Source organism: Anabrus simplex, chromosome 12, assembly GCF_040414725.1.
Source record: "Anabrus simplex isolate iqAnaSimp1 chromosome 12, ASM4041472v1, whole genome shotgun sequence".
In the NCBI taxonomy this organism is placed as follows: Eukaryota; Metazoa; Arthropoda; class Insecta; order Orthoptera; family Tettigoniidae; genus Anabrus; species Anabrus simplex.
In genome coordinates, this window is record NC_090276.1 from 81,866,823 (window position 1) to 81,887,571 (window position 20,749).

Here is a 20,749-nt window from a genome sequence, read left to right on the forward strand (position 1 = left end):
GATTTATGAGGATGTACGGATTTAGGGACTATAATAGGTCTATTTCTGGCTCAACCACTGATATGAATAATACACGACTTAATCGTTATTAGATGTTTTCGAGGCTCTTGAGCTCTTATCACTGACGATGGTGATGGTTATTCTTCGAGAGAGAAATTTGGATTTCTGTATCATCATAACTACAGTCATGAGCGAGTTTTATTCTGGTCAGATGATTATAGGGATCTTCAATAAAACCCAAGAGGAAGACGTGATAAATGACTGGATAATAATAATAATAATAAATATTACAGATTCATTGTGTGATAAAAATGTACTTATAACCAGTTGGTAGAATTGGGTTATTTGGTGTCATTTACTTTTATCATTCCAAGGAACTTATCTTGTATATTTTTTTTTGTGACTGTGATGCATTGTTGTTGTTGTGGTTGATTCCGTGTAGGATCACATGATGCTCTATCCATCCATGAAATGCTAGGTAATTTAGAAAGGTTAAATAGAGTAAGGAAAGAATACAGTCAAGCGTAGTCTACGAGAGAGAGGGAGTTATGCCAAAGAAATTGTAAAAATATTTCCAAACGCTAAAGTGAAGAATTTGTAAAAATATTTCCCAACACTAAAATGAAATTGTAAAGGAATTTTATGAGGACAAAATGAGTTAGAGGATTTTTCACAGGTAGAGTGAAATGAATGTTCAAGAAATTTTCTTGAACAAGTAAATGCTGAGTTAATAGTAATTGTTCTTCAAAATGTATGAAATTATTTTACCTGTAAATGACTAAACATGAGTTATAACGGGAAATGACAGCTTTGCTAATTTTGTGGTTCATTCGATGTTGCAGAGTAAAATACTGGGTGGAGTTTCATTGAAGAAGCAATGGAATCTAACTCCAGAAGCATGCGAGGACTTACAGTCGTATTCATTTATTCACAAGCCATTAAAGATTGAGATATTCCTTTCATTGCAAAAGTAACATTGTATTTAAAAATTTTTTTTTTCTTTCATGCATTTCTCCAGACTGAGTTTCCATTATGTTTTTAATAAACGTTGTTGTTATTTTGCCCTGATTTTCATTTATATTGTGTCACCTATCCAGTCACCAAGGGTCCTGAAAATATAAACTCTATGAAATTGTCCCTTAATAGCAAAATCGGCCCTGCGAACGGTCCACCCTTTTGGGACTCTCGCTCCGCCGACTGAGCGACCCCGGAGAAGGGGACAGCGTATAGGTTATGCTAAGGTAGCAGCACAATCTAGAGGAGGAAGTTTAGTACGAGAGTCGATGCTTGCAAAATCGATAAGTAATATGTGCACGCTTTGAAACATACCTATTCTTTATACTTTAAGTTCATGTGTATAAGTTATGCTAAGATAGCAGCACAATCTAGTGGAAGAAGTTTAGTACGGGGGGTCGATGCATGTTATATCAATAAGTAATATGCACACGCTTTAAAACATGGCTATTCTTTGTACTTTAAGGTCATGCGTATAGGTTATGCTAAGGTAGCAGCACAATCTAGAGGAAGAAGTTTAGTACGAGAGTCGATGCTTGCAAAATCGATAGGTAATGTGTACACGCTTTGAAACATGGCTATTCTTTGTACTGTAAGTTCATGTGTATAAGTTATGCTAAGATAACAGCACAATCTAGTGGAAGAAGTTTAGTACGGGGGGTCGATGCATGTTATATCAATAAGTAATATGCACACGCTTTAAAACATGGCTATTCTTTGTACTTTAAGGTCATGCGTATAGGTTATGCTAAGATAGTAGCATGATCTAGCGGAAGAAGTTTAGTACGAGAGTCGATGCATGCAATATCGATAGTTGATGTGTACACGCTTTGAAACATGACTATTCATTGTACTTTAAGTTCATGGGTATAGGTTATGCTAAGATAGCAGCACAATCTAGTGGAAGAAAATTAGTGCGATATTTGATGCATGCAAAATCAATAAGTAATGTGTACACGCTTTGAAACATGGCTATTCTTCGTACTTTAAGTTCATGTGTATAAGTTATGCTAAGAGAGCAGCACAACCTAGCGGAAGAAGTTTAGTACGATATTTGTTGCATGCAAAGTCGATAGGTAATGTGTACACGCTTTGAAACATGGCTATTCTTTGTACTGTAAGTTAATACGTATAGCTTATGCTAAGATAGTAGCACGATCTAGCGGAAGAAGTTTAGTACGAGAGTCGATGCATGCAAAATCGATAGTTGATGTGTACACGCTTTGAAACATGACTATTCATTGTACTTTAAGTTCATGGGTATAGGTTATGCTAAGATAGCAACACAATCTAGCGGAAGAAGTTTAGTACGATATTTGTTGCATGCAAAATCGATAGGTGATGTGTACAGGCTTTGAAACATGGCTATTCTTTGCACTGTAAGTTCATGTGTATAAAATTATGCTAAGAGAGCAGCACAACCTAGCGGAAGAAGTTTAGTACGATATTTGTTGCATGCAAAGTCGATAGGTAATGTGTACACGCTTTGAAACATGGCTATTCTTTGTACTTTAAGGTCATGCTAAGATAGCAGCACAATTTAGCGGAAGAAGTTAAGTACGAGAGTCGATGCATGCAAAATCGATAGGTGATGTGTACACGCTTTGGAACATGGCTACTCATTGTACTTTAATTTTATGTGTATAGGTTATGCTAAGATAGCAGCACGATCTAGCGGAAGAAGTTTAGTACGATGGTCGATGCATGTAAAATCGATAGGTGATGTGTACACGCTTTGAAACATGGCTATTCATACTGCTGCTCTGTCCCCAAGACTTTTAAGCATAGCTAATCCTAATGCTGCTCTTAACGACGCCGAGCTAAGGATTGATTACGTGACCGTGACGTCACGACCACGTGCTCTTGTTTGGTAAACATAGCCACGTGCGTTTTTGACAGCTGTCGTCTTGACGAACCCTAACCTCACTTTGAAGGACAATAGAGCGTCGCTAACCTCACTGCTGCCATCTTTACGGCGGTAAACCTCAAGGCTGCCACCTTATGCATGTTATAGCGCGGAATTTAAAATCCAACAACGGAACATTGCTAACCTCACCCTTGCCATCTTTACGGCGGTAAACCTCAAGGCTGCTACCTTATGCATGTTGTGGCGCGGAATTTATAATCCAACAACAGACCATTGCTAAACTCTCTGCTATCATCTTGAAAAGTTCAGTGTTCCAAACACTAGTTCGAAAAACGTAACTCATCGCACCTCGGGGATTTTATTAGGTAAGACGTAACCCCTAGGTTCCATTCCTTGTTCTGAACATGATACCGTTTACAAATAAAGATTAATTTTCTACACTTAACAAAGTACAAGCGTTCTTGCTGATAGCGATCGATGAGGTTGTTGCACCTTTAGCCCTTTAGCCCTTTAGCCCATTAGCCCTTTAGCCCTTTAGCCCATTAGCCCTTTAGCCCATTAGCCCTTTAGCCAAGGAATGTGCGGTAAACTAATCTTCTTAGAACAAAGATATCCACTGACATGTTCTAAACACATGTTGTATCGAGTACAGTGTTTGGTTCTACTTATTGCGTGTTCTAAATACTTCAATCAATGTTTCGATCACATGATAAAGTTAACAGCATAGAGTGCAGTTTTCGATTCCAGCCTTGTTACGTTTCTTCTGTGATTTGCAAGTCTAAACATGCATAATGACGTCATCACTGCAGCACGCGCTTACTCTAGCTATCCCGATGCAGGTTTAAACTTGTTCGATAGAGCTATGCCTTGACATAGGACGAGGCCTTAACAGCTTATGAAAAAGCACGTCGAATTTTTCAAATTACCCGCCACCACATTTCAAAGGTATGAGGTTTAGTGCTGCAAAGATACCTGCACGATGCAAAGCTAGCTTTCTTCATCAGAGCAGCCACCATCTTGTGTGAGCACCTCTAGGCCGTATCATAAGCAGCTGTGTATAGTCACCGTCTTGTCGCTGCTACCTTGCGCAAGCACCCCTAGGGAGTCTCATAAGAGCAGCAGTCATCTTGTGCAAGCGCTCTTAAGCTGTCTCATAAGAAGCTATGTTTAGCCGCCATCTTGTGGAATTAGATAGCTGCCAATGCCAAAGGGCCTAAGTAGGGATCGAACCGGCGATCTCATCATTAGACTTATGCTATCATGTTCCTCGTACTGCGAACCGAGGTATTAGGCAGAAAAATTTTGTCCGTTTTGCTCTACGATGTACCGTTTTCGAGATATTTAACATTTTGCATTTAAGCCCCAAATTTAATGAATCGAACTAGCATGACACGTTAGCCTCTAAGCTAAGAGCAGCAGCCATCTTGCGCAAGCACCCTTAAGGCGTCTCATAAGGAGTCGTGTATAGCCGCCATCTTGCGTCCGCCATCTTGCGCAAGCATCCTTAGGGCGTCTCTAGTCATCTTGTGCAAGGACCCTTAAGCCACCTCATAAGAGCAACCGCCATCTTGCACAAGCATCCGTAGGGTGTCTCATAAGGAGCCTTGAATAACCGCCATCTTACGCAAGCATCCCAAGGACGTCTCATAAGAACCTATGTATAGCGGTCATCTTGCATAAGCACCTTTAAGGAGTCATGTATAGCCACCATCTTGTGCAATTAGCGTCGAGAGATGGCTGCTGTAGAATTTTTCTTTTTAAATTATCCGCCACCATATTTCAACTAAAGAGTGTAGCACTGAGGTTTGCGATGTAAGATGGCGGGTGACAGCTGTCGAAAAGCACGCGAGTTTGTTTCCAAACAAGAGCACGTGGGAATTTTCCGCCACCACATTTCAAAGGTATCTAGCTAAAGATGGCAGCACGGTGCTCTCTTGATTAAAGATGGCGGATGATAGCTAACAGAACTTTTCAAATTACCCGCTACTACAGAGAGCAGCACTGTGCTCTGTGGATTAAAGATGGCGGATGACAGCTGACGAAATTGCCCGCATGATAGCAGCACATTGCTCTATTGATTAAAGATGGTGGATGACAGCTGTCAAAAAGCACGTGGCTTTGTTTCCAAACAAGAGCACGTGGAAATTGGCCGCCACCAAATTTCAAAGGTATCTAGCTAAAGAGGGCAGCACAGTGCTCTATTGATTAAAGATGGTGGATGACAGCTGTCAAAAAGCACGTGGCTTTGTTTCCAAACAAGAGCACGTGGAAATTGGCCGCCACCAAATTTCAAAGGTATCTAGCTAAAGAGGGCAGCACTGTGCTCTGTTGATTAAAGATGGCGGATGACGGCTGTCAAAAAAGCGCGTGGGTTTGTTTCCAAACAAGAGCATGTAGAATTTTTCAAATTGCCGCCACCACATAGAGGGCAGCACGGTGCTCTCTTGATTAAAGATGGCTGCTCAAAAAGCATTTTTCAAATTATCCGCCACCACATTTCAAAGGTAAGTAGCTAAAGAGGGCAGCATTGTGCTCTATGGATTCAAGATGGCGGATGACAGCTGTCAAAAAAGCACGTGGCTGTCAAAAAGCACGTGGATTTGTTTATCTCGAGCTAGTGAGGTTAAGTTGGTAGCACTAAGGTTTAGGCCCGCCAAGATGGCAGCACTGCCGATGACAGGTGATGAAAGAGGGCAGCACAGCGCTCTGTGGTTTAAAGATGGCGGATGACAGCTGTCAAAAAAGCACGTGGCTGTCAAAAAACACGTGGCTTTGTTTACCTCACGCTAGTTAGGTTAAGTTGGTACCACTGAGGTTTAGACCCGTCAAGATGGCAGTACTGAGGTTAGCGATGCGTTATTGTCTGTCAAAAAGCATGTGGCTGTCAAAAAGCACGTGGATTTGTTTACCTCACGCTAGTTAGGTTATGTTGGCACTACTGAGGTTTAGGCCCGTCAAGATGGCAGTACTGAGGTTAGCGATGCGTTGTTGTCGATGACAGCTGTCAAAAGCACGTGGCTTTGTTTACAAATCTGTCAAAAAGCACGTGGCTGTCAAAAAGCACGTGGCTTTGTTTATCTCGCGCTAGTTAGGTTAAGTTGGCACTACTGAGGTTTAGACCCGTCAAGATGGCAGTACTGAGGTTATCGATGCGTTGTTGTCTGTCAAAAAGCACGTGGCTGTCAAAAAACACGTGGTTTTGTTTACCTCATGCTAGTTAGGTTAAGTTGGCACTAGTGAGGTTTAGGCCCGTCAAGATGGCAGCAGTGAGGTTAGCGATGCGTTGTTGTCGATGACAGCAGTCAAAAAGCACGTGGCTTTGTTTACAAATTCAAATCTCCCGCCAAAATTCAAATTTCCCGCCCAAATTCAAATTTCCCGCCAAAATTCAAATTTCCCGCGCCGCGGGCGGAGGAGGAGGACGCAGAACCATCCAATTATACTACTAATAGATCCAGATAATATTAGAGATCTTTGGAAGAAGGCCAAGGCCAATCTGAAAATTTCTCATGAAAAGGTTAGGGAAAGATATGATCGTGGACGGAGACACACCAATCTGAAGATAGGCGACCAGGTTATGGTAAAGAATTTTGTTCCCGCGGGCAAGCTTGCCCCCAGATTTGACGGGCCGTGCATCATTTTAGATTTCCTTACCCCGGAGACGTTGTTACTGAGCAATCCAGCCACCGAGAGGATGTTTAGGACTCACCTGTCGCAGGTAAAACCTGTATAATTTTCGTGCTAACTTTGTTCTTATAATTTTGTAGGAATCCTGAAGGTTATATTTTTAGTTTCATTTTAAGGCCTTCTGCCTCTTATAGTTTTACATTTGGTTGAATCTGCTTTGTAATAATTTTGTGAAACCTTCCCTGAAGTTACTCTGCTGTCCCCTCCATATGGCCATTACCACGCTCCCGTCTCCTGCTAAACCACACCAGTGGCATTAAAATAAAAGTAATGAAATAAAAGTTTCCACGTCGCTGGCCCCTCTGCCTCAACCACAAAGACTGTACCCTAAAAACATTTCCGTCCAACAAAAATTCTGCCGCCGAAATCTTAATGTTTCAGTGCCCCCGCAGCCGTGCGGCCCACTCCACTCCAGCGAGGTCAACCTGTGTACGGCGCACTGGAGCCCCCCTTCCGGCCAAGGCTGATGTGCGGCGCACCACCCGCAATCTACGTGTGGACTGTAAACAAACGTCGCAACTGCGACTACCCCTCTCATAGTGCGGGAGAGCGGTATCTCAGGGTACTTAAGGGGTCCGAGTGGCCTCCTATGGGCACAGACAGCGGCGGCAGGTCTTGTCGTCAAAATTAAGCAACAGATAATGTTATTCTTCAGCTACATGGACACTCCATTTCTGCAATTAATACGGCTTTGCTTCCAATCAACCTTTGGGGGACTTAGAATTTTTTTTCTTTCAAGAATTTAAGTTGTTTTTTTTTTCTTTTTTTGAATTCAACTACTACAAAACATAGAGACCTTTCATCAAAAGCTACTACAAAGAAATTCTAAAACTGGATCCCACCTATGTCAAACAACTTCTGAGACCTCGAACTACTGACAAGTTATATTTTTCTCTTCTAAATTCTTCAACTCATCAGCAAAACTTGGACTTAAAAAAACAAATTTGTTGTTTTCTTCTGTGTCACCCCTTGGAAGGACTTTTGGGGGGGGGGGGAGGGCTGTATCGGGCGGTACACCTCCACGCCGCTAATTCAAATATTGCCCCAGTTGAAACTCCTCTACAGGAGAAAGCATGAACTTTAACAAACTGAATTAACTGAACGGTTTTTCGGAAGATGTCACTACTGTACTGTAAATTTGGTAATTTTGAAGTGTTCTGAACTGTGTCTATTTCGATTTGTGTTTGTTTGCTCCGTATCAAGAAGTTGGGACATTCTCTAACAGAAGTCTCTACCAAAAACTATGATAACGCATTCTGGTGTAAAGGAATGAATTCTCCTGAAGAAATATGGTATTCCTAAGTTTTGTTTTTACTAAATTTTGTTCTGTGGTTTGTGGGTTGGCAATATAAATCCTTTCTTTTCGCCTGTTTTGAATGTAACCAGTCAGGAATTTATGTAATTAATTTTCCACCAATAAGGTGTTTTTTCCTCGTCTTGTGTATTAGTTTTTGCTGTTATCCAATAAAAGTTTGTGGGCGGGTTGTTATCATTCATGAAAGGTCTCGAATTTTCCATGTGGATATAAAAACTGCTGATTTTTCTTGTCTCGGTGCCACTTCAGTAACATCTCTCTTAGAGTGTGAATATGTAGCAGGGGACGGGATGCGCCTCTTTCTTCAAGCTGCAGTTCTCCTACAAGGTAATGGCCGGTTAACATCTTCATTTCTTGCTAGCTCAGAAGTTTAACTCTCGGGGAGGGTTCGAAACCTTCAGTATGTAACCTACCTTTTTTTCTTTTCTGTCCATGTAAATCTATAAATTATAAAACTATAAATTACTGTAAAGCGGGGATAGAGAGTGCTTCACCGTCTCGAACTCCCCTTCATTTTTGAAAAGGAGGTGACTTCGTTTTCATAACCGTTCTTCTCTTCTTTAATGTAGTAAAGTTTTCTCATACATGTCACCTCCCTAGGTTGGGATTAGCCCCTGTATGATTGGCCTAATGCCACATAGGTTTTAGACAAAAACTTGGTGTAGGAGTGCAAGTTATCGCCTCCATTCATTTTGAATTTTGGGCCATTACTTAACCCGTTTTGTTTTCCTTCCTGCGAAGGCCCAGTAGATTGGGTACTAGTTACCCCTGTTTCCTGGTGTGCCTTAAGGGCAGATAGAAATGAAGTTTGTTGTAGCCTTTGATAGGCTTGTAAAATTGAGAGCGGGTCTGCTCTTTTTCTTAACATTGTAATTAGGAGCAAGTGCTCCTCGTACTTAGAGGTTTTCTGCCCTTCAGCAATTGTGGTTGTGAGCTGAGTGCTCAGGAATTAAAGTTGGGGCTCGAAGCCCAAATCTTGTAACGATTGTAATCTGTAATTTCTTAATTTGTTGATCTGCTACTTGGTACCTGTTACACTTTTGTTATTTGTTGTCATTTATTGATTTTGAAAAGAAAATATAACCTTTGTTAAAGTTTTAAATTAACTTTAATTTTGTAGTTGAGACCTATTCCAGCCCGCACCTTCTTTCACCTCTAACTACCACGGATATCTCCGTAACAATAATAATAATAATAATAACTAGCAGTTTCTCGCTGGCTCCGCCCGCAATGTACAAACTATGATATTGTTCCTTACTATCGTCATGGATGTATTTGAAAAATTTGAGTTAATGAAAGAAAGCACATGATCTGCTGTGGTAATAGAATGTAATATTATGTCAACAAAACACTTGAAAATATATCACACAAAGAAACTGAATTAAATGTTCCTTGGAACAACTGTTAAAAAGTCCTTCAAAGTTCTTCGTAATGGAGACAAATGTACTCAAAACTTTTCTCAAAATCTGCCAATTTATACTCCGCTCCTCTCTACTTCTAAATTGACGTTTCTTCCGATTTTGGCTCTGTCTGGTGGTTGTGCACTGAAGCATTGACATTCAACCAATCCCAACGTGCCATTTATATCGATTTATATCAGCAGAGCACGATCTCGAAACCTAGTTGCCAAGTCTGATATTTACATTCACCACGTGGTTAACCTATCTCGTATGGTATTCGGTACGGTTCGCGATCATTTGCATTTTCCTCCAGTAATTAGTGTTTTTTCATATAAGTTTTATTTCTCCTGTAGAGTACAATATAGCGTAGTTTACAGTTTAGCATAGCGTAAGTACAATATAGGTTTAATTATTAAATAGCTGTAGTTTTATATACGTCCGTGTATCAGGGTACTTAGTTCGTCGTGTTTACCATGTCTCAGTGTAGCTCGGGAAAGACAAGTGGCAAGAAATCGAGAGGTGTGGGACAAGGCACGCCCGTGAGAATCCAAGCCCGTGAAATTGCGTCCAACGGGCGCGAGAACTTTGAGAAAGAAAAGGAGAACGGTGCTACATTGCTTCCTTTAGCACAAGCCGTACAGAGAACTTCCGACGCTACCAAAGTAAGTAAATACACAGTAGTGGCAATTGGAAAGGAGAAATACCATCTCCTGGATCCTCTAAGTTTGAAACGCCGGGTAAGAAAAGGAATCGGACCAAACCAATGACGAACTTGGACAGTTTCGAGAAAGATGCCATTCGTCGTCATATTTATGACTACTACCGCAGAAAAGACCACCCTACTCTTGCGAAGCTACGCGAGTCTCTGAAGGAAAGCGAACTATTTAATGGATGCAAGACTTCACTGAATGTTGTGGTAAATGAACTGGGATTCCGTTACAAGAAATTAAACGGTCGCCGAGTGTTAATGGAGAGAAGTGATATTGTGAGGTGGCGCTGCCGGTTTTTAAGGGACGTTATGAAGGAAAATTTTGATTCGATTGTGTGGTTAGATGAAACATGGATTAATGCAAACCATACCGTAGGAAAAGGCTGGACAGATGATTCTGTGGAAGGTACAATGGCAGTGCCCATTGGAAAGGGGGAAAGAATTATTGTGCTACATGCCGGTACCGCATACGGATTTGTACCTAACTCTTTATATGTTCCGAGGTCTAAGAAGACTGGCGATTACCACGAGGAGATGAATAGTGTCAGTTTTCAGAACTGGTTTGAATACACACTAATAAATAACCTGTCTGAAACTTGTACAATAATAATGGACAATGCCCCCTACCATTCCGTAATTCAAGACAAAGCTCCGACAATGGCAGCAAAGAGTGGTTAAGGAGGCACAACATTCCTGTGCGGGACGACATGAAGCAGCTTGTGAAAGAAAACAAGCCACAATTTCCTGTGTATGTCGTGGACGAAATTGCAAGACGTCATGGACATAAAGTTATTCGACTTCCACCTTATCATTGCCATTTCAATGCTATAGAGAAGATTTGGGCTCAGGTTAAGGGTTATTTTGCAAAAAAAAAATAAGCGTTTTACTGTACCCGAGGTGGAAAACCTGTTAACCGAAGCTGTGGCGATGACTGCAGGAAAGTTGTGCGCAGTACACAAAGATGAATACGTGAGGCGGGGGAAAATGAAGAAGTACTGGAGAACTCCGTCAAAGTTTAATAATATCTTTGGGAGCAGGTGATAGTGACAATGATTCATTGTTGGAGGGTTCCAGTGACTCTGAGATCAGTGGAGTGTTCCTCCTTCCTGTGCCAGCCATTGGCGGTCAGTGATGTGTTATTTCCTCATTCTCTTTTATTCTGAATAATATATTCTCTTATTAGTGTCAGATGTTGTTAGTAAGTGTAGATTTTATGAATTTGTTTTCATTCCATATGTATTCGTTTTTCTGAGTACGGTATTACATTTTACTATATATGGCTGTTTACCGCGGTAGTATTGCATCAGCTGTTCTCGCGGCCGTAGCGCGCTGGCAACAGAGGAAAGGCGATGCTCATTTGTTTTGCGAAACTTCAATTTAGAAGTAAGGCCGTGCGGAGTATAAGTAGTTATTACCTCAAAAGAATGCGCTTGATCCACTGAGTGTTTTTAGACCAAAATAAGCTGCATACCTCAATTAGAACGAAAGATATGATTGCTTCAATGAGAAAAAATGTTGAAGAAATGAGACGTCAAATTGAATGTGCACTCATAACTTTCCTCAGAATCAAGCAATTTGAATAGTTGAGAGCTGAAATGAAAGAGCTTGATCCACTGAGTGTTCTTAGGCCAAAACGAACTCCGTTCCTCAATTATTATTATTATTATTATTATTATTATTATTATTTGCTAGTTGCTTTACGTCGCACCGACACAAACGGGTCTTATGGCGACGATGGGAGAGGGAAGGGCTGGGAGTGGGAAGGAAGCGGCCGTGGCCTTAATTAAGGTACAGCCCTAGCATTTGCCTGGTGTGAAAATGGGAAACCACGGAAAACCATTTTCAGGGCTGCCGACAGTGGGGTTCGAACCTACTATCTCCCGAATACTGGATACTGGCCGCACTTAAGCGACTGCGGCTATCGAGCTTGGTCGTTCCTCAATTAGAACCAAAGATATGATTGCTTCAAAGAGACAAAAAATTGAAAAAATCAAGTAATTTGAGGAAGAGCGGAAGTTAAGTGATTTATAGTAGGCTACCTGATGACAAATCTGTGCATGAATACCTTTCAGTTAAAAAAGAATGAAGGAAATCGACCAGATAGAATGGCCAGACTGACTGACTTCAGTTTTCATATTTTTTAATATAGACTACAGATAATAATAATAATAATAATAATAATAATAATAATAATAATAATAATAATGAGCTCATGGTACTGAATAAATTCCTCCAAGATACTCTTTTCTCATAAACAATTCGACCTACAGGTACTGTATAATGTTTGTTCTGGACGGTGGAGTGTCGTGAATATTTGGGGGCTGTTACTGGTCAAGCCATTAAAAATCATACGTTTACATCAGATCAACTCGGCAACGTTTCTCTACAAACACATCTACAGTGGAATTTCAGAAATTCAGTATTTTCTTCATATTTCGAAGGAGATTTTTCTTCTAATGCCATAAAGAACAAGTTGGACTTTCTACTCTGTCCCTGAGTGTTTCGCCGGTATGTGTGTCTCCACCAGAGGGCAGTAAATGATCGTGTCTGCAGAATACTCCCCACTAGAAGTTTGGCTGAACCTGAACAGTGACAGCGTTTACATTTTATGGAATTGCTGACCGATTTAGTCTTCCATTCTTACTCGATTTAAGAATCTTAGAGCGTGCAACGTTCGGTTAATTTCAAGTTGAATTTGGTACTTCTAATTACGAACGTTGATATCTTACAGTCCTGGTGTCTTGGAGTGTGTTCAAAGGAAGCAATTATAATGCTAGGCATTTATATGTTATTCTACTTTCGCGGACTTAAAGTACACGAGAACATGCAAATTAAAACTAGAATATAATGTACTCTACATCACTAGAGGAATGTTGCTGTTTGAAAACTAAATAACACCACTCGCAACATACGGACTCAGCATTCTACGGGAAAATCTAACGCTTAGTGATCTCAAAAGAATGTATCAAGTAAAACCACGCTTCCTCAAACATGAACTAAGAGCAAGGTCAGGATACGCATGTTACTTATGGAGCCAACATATTGGGACAGAGTCTGCGCGTTCCCCACAGGACTTCTCTGTTGGACACAGGCGAGTTTCGCATTTAAAAATGGATTTAAGGACAAAAACTAAAAATTGAAATTAGTTTTTTTTTGCCTTTGATTACAAGCAGAAGAGCGGTGGGACTCCCAAATTCACATAGCCGCTATCTTGCACAATCGCCCATGTCCGGCATATTTCTCCATAAGAGCCCATGTACAGCCGCCATCTTGCGCAATCGCCCATAGCCGTCATCTTTCTTGTAAGAACCCATGTATAGCCGCTATCTTGTGCAATCGCCCATAGGCGTCATCTTTCTCCATAAGAACCCGTGTATAGCCGCCATCTTGCGCAATCGCCCATGGCCGGCATATTTCTCCATAAGAGCCCATGTATAGCCGCCATCATCCGCAATCGCCCATTTTCGTCACCTTTCTCTATGAGATCCAATGTATAGCCGCCATCTTGCACAATCGCCCACGGCCGGCATATTTCTCCATAAGAGCCCATGTATAGCCGCCATCTTGCGCAAGCGTCTTAGCCGGCATATTTCTCTATAAAAGCCCATGTATAGCCGCCATCTTGCACAATCGCCCATGGCCGGCATATTTCTCCATAAGAGCCCATGTATAGCCGCCATCATCCGCAATCGCCCATTTTCGTCACGTTTCTCTATGAGATCCCATGTATAGCCGCCATGTTGCGCAAGTGCCCCTAAGCCTTCTCATAAGAAGCTCTGTATAGTCCCCATCTTGTGTAATTCGATAGCCCCATCTTGCGCAAGTATCCCTAGGCCGTCTCATAGAAGCGTATGTATTGCAGCCATCTTGCGCAAGCGCCCTAGGCCGTCTCGTAAACATCTGTGTATAGCCGCCATTTGTACAATTGATGTAGATACCCCCTTCAAGATGGCGGCTGTGAGGTTAGGCTCGTTCTCTTAGGCGTCGGGAAGGGAACTAGCCGTTAATGTGAAGTTACGCCCTTCAAGGTGACGGTGAGGTTCTTATGGAGAAAGACGCAGGCCATGGGCGCTTGCGCAAGATGGCGGCTAAACATGGCTATGCAGAATCCACAAATCGGCCTACCCCTACTACTATACTAGGGTTCAATGACCTGGGGTGCTGTAATTAGTTTTACCATAACCTGAGAATTGTGAAATAATTCTAAGATTTATATACTTTTTTTATCTATTCGCACTCGGTTTTCATATATTCTGAGCAGTTGCAATGGCAGTAAAACAAAAATTCGTCGGTAGATGCAGAGTGGTTCTCGGGCGATAAGTGGCTACGCACCAACAGCACCGCACTCTGCATTCGAGAGACGGGCCCCAACCGTCGGTAGTCCTGACAATGGTTTTCCGTGGTTTTCCATTCTCCTAAACTAAAGTTAATGCTGGGACAGTTCCTAGTATAGGCCACGGCCGCCAACCCCCCTACCCCCCACCTTCTTCGAGCATTTCCTTCACCGTAACAAATCTCCCGGCACTAGAGACGGCGTCCCCGTCTAAGAGCCCCGCCTCCCCCTTTAGGGGTGGAATGAAAATTCTTAGTAGTAGTACAACATGATAATGAATTTTTCAGCCAGTAGGCCAAATGTAGGGTACCTAAGCATGAGCAAAGCAATATAATCATCAAACAAGTGCGGACGGATAGAATGAAATACTGTAATTACATAGTCTATAGGCTAGGGCCTAACATAACATTAGGCCTATTATAACAAATATTAAAGTCAGCAATTTAGGCTACATTTCTAGTAACAGAAATAAACGCGTATATTAGTAAACTGCGCTCCTAGCGTAATGTTTAATGTAATAAACTGCCATCCGCGGGGTCCGGGTTCGATTCTCGGTATTGCTTGAAATTTGAGAATGATATCTGGTCGAAGTGGTACATGCGGCTCACATCTATTGCGGACGTGCCTGAAAGAAAGAGTCGCACCGCCACAGATAGGTCTTATGGCGACGATGGTAGAGGACAGAGCTAGGAGTGGGAAGGAAACGACCATGGTACATCCCCAACGTTTGCCTGGTGTGGAAATGGGAAACCACGGAAAAACATCCTCAGGACTGCCGAGAGTGTGGTTCGAAACCACTATCTCTCGAATGCAAACGTGACCCAAGTCCCACAGCCGCTTGCTGGGTGATAAACATTTTATAATAATAATAATAATAATAATCACGTTTGTGAGTTACTGTGGTCACGTCCTAGTTCATGAACCATGGGCAACGGCTGAGTGGCCTAGTAAGTGGTCCTGAGAGTCGGGATACCAGTTGCTATGAAATGGGAGTGCGCATCTCGGACATATTTTGAGTCGTGGCCCTCCTTGTGCTCAGGCGGCTAGGACTATACAATTCACCGGTGGTCCATAACCCGTTAGAGGAGAGATCCTCACTTGGACTATGTGCAAGTAGGGCAGCATCCTGCTTCATTAATTTACCGAGCTCAGAACACTTTAAGAAAGCCTCGGACCTATGGGGGTAATGGAGTCCCACTCCCATTTGACAGGCGAGGGACTCCTTGGAAACAACTTGGCGAACGAAATGGAATTCGATGGGGAGCTATCAATATTAATGGGGCTTATGGAAGAAAGAAGGTAGAACTGGCTGAGTCAGCAAAGAGGACGCATATGGATGGGCTAGGAGTAAGTGATATTCGGGTAAGGGGAGATAAGGAGTAAGAGATAGGAGATTATAAAGTGTACTTGACGGGTGTTAGAAAGGGAAGGGAGAGTCTGGGGTAGGGCTCTTTATCAGGAATACCATTGCACGCAACATAGTTTCGGTTAGGCACGTAAATGAGCGAATGATGTGGGTAGATTTGTCAGTGGGAGGAGTTAGGACAAGAATTGTGTCTGTGTATTCACCATGTGAGGGTGCAGATGAGGATGAAGTTGACAAGTTTTATGAAGCATTGAGTGACATCGGTGTCAGGGTCAACAGCAAGGATAGAATAGTGCTAATGGGCGATTTCAATGCGAGAGTTGGGAATAGAACTGAAGGCTACAAAAGGGTGATTGGTAAATGTGGTGAAGATATGGAAGCTAATGGGAATAGGAAGCGTTTTCTGGACTTCTGTGCTAGTATGCTTTTAGCTGTTACGAATACATACTTCAAGCAGAAGGCTATTCACCGCTACACATGAAAAGCTAGGGGCACCAGATACATTTCTTAACGGACTTCGTATTCAGGAAATCTGTTAGGAATGTACGAGCTTCCCGGGGATGTTTCGATGATACAGACCACGATCTGATCTGTAGTGAAATAAGTATCTCTAGGCCTAGCGTAGAGAAAGTGAAATCTGTCTGCAAACGAATAAGAGTAGAAAATCTCCAGGATGAGAAGACTAGAAGTACATGGATATGATTAGTGAGAAGTTTCGAACAGTAGACAGTAAACAGCTTCAGGATATAGAAAGTGAATGGGTGGCATACAGGGATGCTGTAGTAGAAACAGCAAGGGAATGACTAGGAACAACTGTGTGTAAAGATGGGAAAAGGCGAACATCTTGGTGGAATGATGAAGTGAGAGCAGCTTGTAAAAGTAAAAAGAAGGCTTATCAGAAATGGCTCCAAACAAGGGCCGAGGCAGACAGGGATTTGTACGTAGATGAAAGAAACAGAGCGAAACAAATCGTTGTTGAATCCAAAAAGAAGTCATGGGAAGATTTTGGTAATAACCTGAAAAGGCTAGGTCAAGCAGCAGGAAAACCTTTCTGGACAGTAATAAAGAATCTTAGGAAGGGAGGGAAAACGGAAATGAACAGTGCTTTGCGTAATTCAGGTGAACTCATAATAGTTCCCAGGGAATCACTGGAGAGGTGGAGGGAATATTTTGATCATCTTCTCAATGTAAAAGGAAATCATCCTGGTGGTGTTGCAAACAGCCAAGCTCATGGGGAGGAGGAAAATGATGTTGGTGATATTATGCTTGAGGAAGTGGAAAGGATAGTCATAAGGCAGCAGGAATAGATGAAATTAGACCTGAAATGGTGAAGTATAGTGGGAAGGCAGGGATGAAATGGCTTCATAGGGTAGTAAAATTAGCGTGGAGTGTTGGTAAGGTACCTTCAGATTGGACAAAAGCAGTAATTGCACCTATCTATAAGCAAGGGAACAGGAAGGATTGCAACAATTATCGAGGTATCTCATTGATTAGTATACCAGGCAAAGTATTCACTGCCATCTTGGAAGGGAGGGTACGATCAGTCGTTGAGAGAAAGTTGGATGAAAACCAGTGTGGTTTCAGACCACAGAGAGGCTGTCAGGATCAGATTTTCAGTATGCGCCAGGTAATTGAAAAATGCTACGAGAGGAATAGGCAGTTATGTTTATGTTTCGTAGATCTAGAGAAAGCATATGACAGGGTACCGAGGGAAAAGATGTTCGCTATACTGGAGGACTATGGAATTAAAGGTAGATTATTAAAATCAATCAAAGGCATTTATGTTGACAATTGGACTTCAGTGAGAATTGATGGTAGAATGAGTTTTTTGTTCAGGGTACTTACAGGAGTTAGACAAGGCTGTAATCTTTCACCTTTGCTGTTTGTAGTTTACATGGATCATATGCTGAAAGGTATAAAATGGCAGGGAGGGATTCAGTTAGGTGGAAATGTAGTAAGCAGTTTGGCCTATGCTGATGACTTGGTCTTAATGGCAGATTGTGCCGAAAGCCTGCAGTCTAACATCTTGGAACTTGAAAATAGGTGCAATGAGTATGGTATGAAAATTAGCCTCTCGAAGACTAAATTGATGTCAGTAGGTAAGAAATTCAACAGAATTGAATGTCAGATTGGTGATACAAAGCTAGAACAGGTCGATAATTTCAAGTATTTAGGTTGTGTTTTCTCCCAGGATGGTAATATAGTAAGCGAGATTGAATCAAGGTGTAGTAAAGCTAATGCAGTGAGCTCGCAGTTGCGATCAGCAGTATTCTGTAAGAAGGAAGTCAGCTTCCAGACGAAACTATCTTTACATCGGTCTGTTTTCAGACCAACTTTGCTTTACGGGAGCGAAAGCTGGGTGGACTCAGGATATCTTATTCATAAGTTAGAAGTAACAGACATGAAAGTAGCAAGAATGATTGTTGGGACAAACAGGTGGGAACAATGGCAGGAGGGAACTCGAAATGAGGAGCTAAAGGCTAATTTAGGAATGAACTCGATGGATGAAGCTGTACGCATAAACCGGCTTCGGTGGTGGGGTCATGTGAGGCGAATGGAGGAGGATAGGTTACCTAGGAGAATAATGGACTCTGTTATGGAGGGTAAGAGAAGTAGAGGGAGACCAAGACGACGATGGTTAGACTCTGTTTCTAACGATTTAAAGATAACAGGTATAGAACTAAATGAGGCCACCCCACTAGTTGCAAATCGAGGATGGTGGCGACGTATAGTAAATTCACAGAGGCTTGCAGACTGAACGCTGAAAGGCATAACAGTCTATAATGATAATGTATGTAATGTATGTATGTATAATAATAATAATAATAATAATAATAATAATAATAATAATAATAATAATAATAATAATAATAATAATAATAATAATAATAATAATAATAATAATATCAGTTAGCCTATGCAAAGAGCGTGACCAGACCTGTGTATATGGACCGTTGCTGACGGTATAATATAGCGTAAGCAACGATACAGACCTTGACTAAGAGAGGAGAAAAACAACGCCTTGTGTGTTCCCTGAAGAAACCTTCACCATCGAAGATATCCGTTTCAAAATGCTGCTGCCATCTACCGGATCATCCAATGAACTTTAAAGAGTTGAATCTCGAAGAAAGAAATAGATTTCTGTGGCTTAAGTGTTATGATAGGAAAGAAATGTCCGGCTCCATGGCTAAGTGGTTAGCGTGCTGGCCTTTTGCCACCGAAGTCCAGGGTTCGATTCCCGGCAGGGTCGGGAATTTTAACCATCATTGGTTAATTTCACTGGCACGGGGGCTGGGTGTATGTGTCGTCTTCATCATCATTTCATCCTCATCATGACGCGTAGGTCGCCTACGGGAGTCAAATCAAAAGACATGCACCTGGCGAGCCGAACTTGTCCTCGGATACTCCCTAGCCTAAGTCAATCAGTCTACTAAAGTGTATTAAGCAGTAAACTCTTTCTTTGCTATGTTATAATTCTGTGCTCTGCGAATAATCACGCGTTATTTTTAACGTCAGTCCATAAGGGGCTTCGTAGGCAACTCGTGAATGCCAGTTGAATCCGACAACACAACCCAAACTCGTCTGCCTGCTTGCTGGTCTTCACGGTACGTAGAAATTCTCGACAGAGTTTTCGTTTAGAAAATACTATTTACTTTGCAATTTTGTTTTACGTCGCACCGACACAGATTGGTCTTCTAGCGACGACGGGAGAGGAAAGGTCTAGAAGAGGGAAGGCCTTAATTAAGGTACATCCCTCAGTATTTGTCCGGATCTGAAATGGGAAAGCTCGGAAAATTAACTTCAAGTTTGCCGACAACGGGGTTGGAGCCCAAAAACTGCTATATGAGTATTGAAATAAAATATTCAACATAAACAACTATTTTGCTGTCAGTGTCAGTAACAACGGTAAGATGCTGTATGTGTAATAATTACAGTTAAGTCTGATAAAATACTACGGGATGAGGAGCGTGCATTTGCGTAATCTCATTCTTTTCTTGAGTGACGGCCAAAGAAAATTACTATCAGTTTATAAAACAGTGCGTAATTGAATGCCCTGACTGGATTGCAGAAAGACAGTTGTGAGGTCCGTCTAATGCACCAATCAACAATGTTTTATTAGACATAATACCTGTGAATTGAACAAATCTCTTGAAAGCTACGGTTCTAACAGGCAGAAGCGCAGATTTAGGGAACATACTGCATGTAGAAAATCGCCCATAGTTTCAACAGAAAATTATTTTCGTTACAAACTAAGTCAGCGTGTCACTACTTACAGAGTCCAAGTCCTCCTCCTGCACAAAGTTGTATCAGACTGTATCTGCTGCGATGAATGTAATCTTATTTGAACTTCCTTCCTCAGAAGATCACATGACGCATATGCCGCTGCGGCAGAGAGAGGATGGCATAAGGCTGTCGCAAGCCGTCTAACGCCACTTAATGTCTGACATCGCACACATGCAACCGGACTTTCATGACCGGTAGGAAAGACTTTCAGATCCTGTGATCCCATAAGACGTACAAAGTGTTTATTTACCTGTAAGAGTCAAGGTGTTGCAAATTACGACAGAAATCTTGCACTGGATGTAAAATCAATAACATTAATTAACGTTTTGTATTTAAGAATTCCTCAAACCACTTTTCCTTTGTCAGTCATCTCAAATATGAGGTGTGAAAACCGAGAATGTTCGAATTAATAATAATAATAATAATAATAATAATAATAATAATAATAATAATAATAATAATAATAATAATAATAATAATAATAATAATAATAATCGTATGGCCTCAGCTACCTTGTGCAGACATTTCAATTTGACGCCATCTGGCTGTCTACTCGTTAATTTCGACGTTCTGTTTTACTCTAGGCCCACTAGATGGCAGAACGTGTAAAACGAAACTCTCTTGAGAGTTCATGGCTGAGATTGAATGAATGTTGTCGGGTAAACACCAAATGTGTCACCAGAGATCTTTTACATGCCGACATCCAGTGTGGAATGGACTTTCTTCCGCCCTTCAAAAATCGGACTATCTCTTCCGGGTTTGAATCCGCTCTCT

At 41.6% G+C, this 20,749-nt stretch overlaps 1 long non-coding RNA gene across 1 annotated transcript in view; it reads right to left on the reverse strand.

The window, feature by feature from the left end:
- LOC136884346 (uncharacterized) overlaps positions 1-19,993 on the reverse strand; it is a 47,008-nt gene extending 27,015 nt beyond the window's left edge. Inside the window, exon 1 of the long non-coding RNA XR_010861353.2 lies at positions 19,966-19,993. This is a non-coding gene — a long non-coding RNA (uncharacterized lncRNA). The remainder of the gene's footprint in view (positions 1-19,965) is intronic.
- Positions 19,994-20,749: the final 756 nt, after the last annotated feature.